This window comes from Larus michahellis, chromosome 19 (genome assembly GCF_964199755.1).
Source record: "Larus michahellis chromosome 19, bLarMic1.1, whole genome shotgun sequence".
NCBI lineage: Eukaryota > Metazoa > Chordata > Aves > Charadriiformes > Laridae > Larus > Larus michahellis.
This window is the reverse complement of record NC_133914.1, coordinates 4,665,942-4,672,195: the sequence shown is the minus strand read 5'-3', so window position 1 is coordinate 4,672,195 and position 6,254 is coordinate 4,665,942. Positions and strand designations below refer to the sequence as shown.

At 50.3% G+C, this 6,254-nt stretch overlaps 1 protein-coding gene across 2 annotated transcripts in view; it reads left to right on the top strand.

Moving 5' to 3' along the window:
* Window positions 1–1,069: 1,069 nt before the first annotated feature.
* Window positions 1,070–6,254, top strand: part of WASF2 (WASP family member 2) — a 30,789-nt gene continuing 25,604 nt past the window's right edge. Inside the window, exon 1 of one of the 2 annotated variants that reach the window (XM_074562661.1) lies at window positions 1,070–1,197. The gene's annotated coding sequence lies outside the window, so the exon portion shown is untranslated. The remainder of the gene's footprint in view (window positions 1,198–6,254) is intronic. The other variant, XM_074562662.1, reaches the window with a different exon arrangement.

The window sequence follows — 6,254 nt, the reverse complement described above, 5'->3', positions numbered from 1 at the left end:
GGGGTGGGAGGTGGCTGGGGACGCCCCCCTGCCCTGGTTTGGGGACTGGAGGTGGTTGGAGGGGGCTGGGGACCCCCCCACCTTGGTTTGGGGTTGGAGACGGTTGCGGGGCTGGAGACGGATGGGAGGCTGGGGACCCCCACCCTGATTTGGAGACTGGAGGTGGGTGGGGGGCTGGGGTCCCCCCCACCTTGTTTGGGGACTGGAGGCAGATGGGGGTCTGGGGACACCCCCACCCTTGTTCAGGGGCTGGAGGCGGTTGGGGGGGCTGGGGACACCCCCTTATTTAGGAGCTGGAAGCAGATGGGGGCACTGAAGACGCCCCCCTGATCCAGGGCTGGAGGTGGTTGGGGGGCTGGGGTGGGGACCCCCCCCGCTTTGGGGCTGGAGGTGGATGGGGGGGCTGGGGACCCCCCCAGTTTTGGTGCTGGAGGCGGATGGAGCCCCTCTGGGTTTGCAGCAGGGGGACAGGCCCCGCTCCCACTCGCCAGCCCAGCACTGACCCTGTCACCTGCGCCCCCCCACCCCTTCCTCCTCCAGCCCTGTCCCCTAAGCCCCACCCCACATTCCTGGCCCCCGATCCCTGCCCCACAGCTGCGCCCCACCCGCCATGGAGTGACACCCCCACTCCCCCAGGTGGAACTTTCCTCGCAGGGCGTGAGACCATAGAGGCGAACGGCGACACCAAAGGGGAGCTCTCTGGAGCGGGGAGAGGGGGACACGGAAGAGACAGAGCCCCCCTCTCCTCCAAAGCCACCGGAAGGATATCGAGATCTGGCGCTCACAGACACAGACTGCCGTTTTAGAAATGTCGTGGATGTGCGTGGTGTCGCGATTCTCCTCTCAGCCCTGGGAATTTGTCCCAAAGCCGCGCGGGGATCCCCCCATCTAGTCCCCCCGATGGTAAGTTCCACTCTGTTTACTCTTTTTGCGCGGCCGGCTTGGGTGGGGTTCTTCTCCTGCTCCAGTTTCGTACGCAAGTGGCGTAGGGCGGCTTTGATAGACATTAGGGAAAGCCAATAGTGTGGCAGCATCTTTGGCCGGCGAGCCAATGGAACAACGGACCGGCGGCCGGGAGGAGGCGGGGCGAGGCTCAGTCAGGGCAGGGAGGGGGAGCTGTGGAATGGCGGACGGCCGGGCTGGCCCGCCCTGGTGGTAACGAGCCGAGGGGGCCGGAGGGGACAGCCGCGGAGAGGGGTGAGTACGAGAGGGCCGAGCGGCGACTCCCCGGGCCTCCCGGGCCGTCCATTCCCGGGGGAGAGAGGCGGAGGCGCTGGGGTGGGCTGCTAGGCCCTTGCCAAATAGTGAGCTATTCGGTTGAGCCGGGTACTGTTTCCTGCCACATAGTGAGTCTCCAGGTGGTGTGGGCCCCGGTACCCCGGGCTGGAGGGTGTGGGGCCGACCTGGCCCCGGCCTCGGGACGGGGAGAAGGAAATGGCTTCATCCCTGGACTGACATTTACCCAACCCCTCCCAAGGGCCATGGCTCAGTGCAGGGTGTGTGCCCTGAGCCGTGGCCGGGCTGGCCGGAGGGGCTGGGGTGTAGTGGGGGAGGGCTGGCCTGGAGGCCTGGGTGTCCCAGAGCCCTGTGTGGGGTTAAAGAAATGCCGGTCCGCTGGGCTCTCCCGAGGCCTCGCCGGTGTCTGCTGTCCTGGGGCTGTTACAGAGGTCTGACTTAGTGTGGAATGGCCTGGGGGAGCTGGGGAGAAGGGGGGGTGCTGCAGGGTCCCCTCTAAGGGAGAGGCAGTGGTGTTGTGCTGGGGGAGAGGGGTCCCTCCCTTTCCAGGCTGGTTGCAGCCTCTGGTGTGTGGCTTTGCTATCAGTGCTTGTACAAACGTGTGCGTGTCTGTGTCCAAAGTCTGCCTGTCTGGGTGTGAGCTGGCTGCCCTCGTTGGTGCAAGTTCTGGTGATTGCACTCATGGAGCGTTGCTGTGAAAGCGACTTCTCCCTCCTGGCTCTCTCCCTGCCCCACAATTGGGTGTACCCTTTAGTGTGTCCGGCTACACTTTAAGGATGTGTGTGAGCCCCTTGACTATTAACTGTGGGCACACAAAATGTAAAACTAGTTCGGGTGAGACTCTGTGGATGCTGTAGCATGCTTTGGAAAATGTTTTCCTGAGTATTAAGTCCCTAGGCTCTCTGTGAAAGGAGGCTTTGAAAGGCATAATGGAATATGGTTGGGTAGTTTGGTCAAACGCACTGACCTGCCAGTGACCTCAGACCATATTTCTTCCAGAGAAGAAATAAGTTGTTAGGGAATGTCCTTGGGGTTGTACCTCACCAGCATTTAGGTTTGTGTTGGGGTACTCCTTTGGCATACAAATAGCATATGTCCTTTGGAGAAAGGTAAGAGACTGCAGTTTCTTCCTGTTAGCTATTATTTGACCTCAAGGACTTTCCCATGGTGGGATTTTTTTTTTTTCCTGCCAAAAGTTTCACGTTTGGCATTACTCTTTTACTTTCTTTAGTAGCAACATCAGAATTGGGCACCTCTACATAGATCAGACCACTGGTGGGACTGCGTGATGTGTCAATGCCAGGAGTAGGCCTGTTCGATAAGACACTAGAAAACACTGAAAGTCTAAGTCTTTCAGCACTGCAGATGTTGGTGGATGTGAGATTATATTAATAATGGTAAAAACCCCTTGTATTAAGTACACCTGCTGAAGACAGGGTCATGATTGATGGACCTCTCTGTAATCCTCGCACTTCCACGTCCTTCCCAAAGACTTGTGAGATTGAAAAATTGAAAGTAAAAGATGAGAAGCCAGCAGGGTGTGTGTGCTTCCCTGTGACAAAGCTGATGCAAAATGTTACTTTATGGGAAGTGCTAAAGTCTGTATGCCTGGTCACATGAGGAAGGGAAATAGTTACATTTTCCACCCATTTTAAACATCTGCAGAATCGGTTGTTAAAGGCTGCAGGAATTTAAAATGCTGCGTTGCGACACTTTTCATTCTGACTTGCCCCTTATTGACCTTGAGTGGGTTTTTGTCATAGAAACCGATACAGAGTTTAATCTAAAACCTAGTTAAAAACAAACCAAAGCTAACATCTACCCACTGAAAACACAGACAGCATGTTGATAGAGTGACTTTGAAAATCCACTTGCATTCACAGCCAAGGACAAGCTTTATCCAGGAAGTGGGGTGGAGCAGGCCGGGAACTCCAGTTATTTATTTATATATATATATATGTATATATACATTAAAGTATTGTGCTTGAAAACATGAAGTTTAAGTGAGAGAGTTTGACCCAAGCTTTCAAGACCCACCTAATGCCGATCCTTGGTCAAGCTACGGTTGTCAGTATTGTCCCTGGGTGGGCTGGTGATGGTGGGGGTCAAACCCAGGACTTCCAACTTCCAAAGCATTGATCTCTACTTGGTTAAAAGCCTCATTATTTTTGGGGTGAGGAGCAGGTTTACCAGCTCCCCGTGTAGCCCCGCTGAGGCAAGGTACTTTGCTGTACTTTCTAAGTATGGGTTAGAAGTATGGGTTGTAAGAGGATACACTTTCAGGGGTGAACTGAATGTAAACTTTTCCCTAAACTGCTTATTTTCACTACTTTTAAAAAGAAATATGCTATTTTTTTTTTATTCGTCCGGTAACAAGTTCAAAAAGTAAATGCCACAATTTCCATTTTTTTTATTTAAAAAAAAATAAAAATCAATCACCCTCTGATGGCTCATGCCTGTCAGACTCCTTCCTCTTCGCAGCTGTGAAGATAAAGCCTTTCCGAGCTGTCTGCTGCTGATCTGGTTTTTCCAAGCGGCTGCACAGGAACATTAGCAAGACCCCTGCTTCATTTCACTGTTCCCACACCTCTGTCCCCAGCCCCCCTCCAAAAAAAAAAAAATAAAAAAAAAAATCAGCGGTGCAGCAGTGCGATGCCACTGCCTGATCCCAGGCTGGGGCTCGCCCCCCAGTTCTCACTTCAGCTTCTCTCTGGTCTACATTCCTAACAAATCTTTCAAGCTCTGGTTTTACAAAACTATGCTAGGGGGGTGGGTAGGAGGATGCAGGCTAAGGTTGCGGGGGGCGGGGGGGAGGAAAGAAGGAAATACAGTGTGTTTCTGGCTACTTTATTTTGTACGAGTCCTGTTTGAAATGTGTCGTGAAGTGAATGGCTTCCTGAAGAAGGGTCGAGGCTGGAGCTGCAGCCCTCATGTCTTTAGAGATATCACTGCTGGGGTTTGAAGTGATGAGTTAACAGTGAGGTTCTTTTAAGCGGAGTATAAAACTGGTTTCCCTGTGAATAATGTGACACACCGAACAGAAATGGTGTATTTTTAAGTTACAGCTCAGAAGGTATTTGTGAGCAGTGATTCATTAAAAAGAATACAACCTTTATGATAACTACCAACCCAGTTTCTCAGCATGCTTTGAATATATCTCATTCTTCAGGGCTGGTCTAGGAAAAGTTGATTTCATTCACAAAGCTTAGATAATCACGTAGTGTGGGTGGAGGGGTTAAAACTTCAGTGATTGCCTCATATGCATATAGTTACAGCAGCAAATCCATCTCCTGGTTTTTGGTTTGGTTTTTTTTTTAGTATTTTTTGTGGTGATAGAAGAACAAAAAGAAGGTTGTTAGGATTAATGTTTCCACAAAATCAAGTTAGTTTTCTTTGACAGACTGTAATAGGGAAGATTTGAACAAGTGTAAGACTGGGCTTTAATCCTTCTAGATGGTTTCTCTCTGTGGGCTTTCTGGATTCAAATGTTTAATAACTTTAAATGTAAGGTTTGTGTTTTGTCTCTGCTAGGTTTGATGATAATACTTAGCCCTTGGTCATTCAGCTGAGCAAAATACCTTGCTGCGTGTGCTGCACGAGTCGGTCACAAACCAGGAAAAGGACTGAATAGCAATTGTATTTGCATGTGTATAAAGTTCCCGCTGTCCTCATACAGGGTGGCACACCAGCACCCAGCAAAAGCACTGCCAAAAACTTCTTCTGAGGATTAAAATAGCCAGAACAGGCCACCGTCTTATGGCTTAGCGCTGGGCTTGCTCCTTTATCTAGTTTCTAAAGTAATACTGTGCAAAATGCACAGGAGGCAAACGAAAAGTGACACTTTCACTGTGCAGAAATCTAGGAAAGCAAAACGCAGCTATTTTCCCAGCCTGTCTTATGGTGTGTTACTGTTTTCAGCAGCACTCTTGCTTCTGATGGGATCTGTAGTAAGAAATAGTGTATTTGAATATTTATTCTCACTGTGCAAGGATAAATATTTGTGAGATCGGGCCCTTGGTTACCACCGATTAACATTTATTTAAATATTTTAGGTATTTATAAACACTGGATTTAAAAAAAGGCATGTGGAAATGGCTTCTGGGTAATAAGCAAATGACTGCTCAGAACAGAACTACCCTGGTGACATTTACTTCCTTTGTATTTTTGCAACTCTGTGTAATAAAAAGACCTTGTGTTTTCTTTTTGAGGAGGGGAGGCTACCGGTGCTGCCGATCGGGCTCCGCTGCGAAGGGTGTGCTTGCTAACAGGAGCTTCTGCAGAAGGTTATCAGATTCAGACCTGATTCTGATTTATATAGCATTTGTTTTTCCATCTGGAGGTTTACAGGACTTTTTTTTTTTTTTTTTTTTTCCTCTGCCGGGGAGGCTGTAGCAGGCAGGTCCCCTCCCAGAAGAACTGAAACGTGAATTTCTGTGTTATTTTGTCGAGCAAGCGGCACAGCGGCAGTGCAGAGCGTTAATCACATTCTCCATCCCGAGCTCGCCTTCGCTGCAGTAATGGGCCTGGGAAATAGTTCCTCTAGATCCTACCCTAATTCTTGAAATCGCAGTAAAGCTTTCTGGTATTACGTTGCTGCTGGAGAAGTGGCGGAGCACAGGCATATCTCACGTATGCATCTGCCAGGGACTTTGATGAAGAAAATTTAAAGGACCAGGAATCTCAGCTGGTCTCCCAGGAATGGGGTCAGTGGTGACCTGCTCTGTTCCTTCAACGCCTTCTGTGTTGTCTCTTCTTATAGAGCAGTTTCCCAGACCTGTTTTGGGGAGAAGCGGTGGTTTAAAGGACGCTGTGATGCTAAGAGGGGAAGGAGGGAGATGCCTGTGAAGCAGCAGCAGTTAGCAGTTGTTCTCGAGGGCTTAAATGTCTGCATGGGAAGCTCCACCGCTTCAGAAGAGCTGCTCTGAGATCACCTGTTGTCCTGGGGGGTTTTGGTTCTCCTGCGTTACTGTTGGAAAAGGTGCACAGTCCAAAATGGAATGGACGACACACAAAGAGCT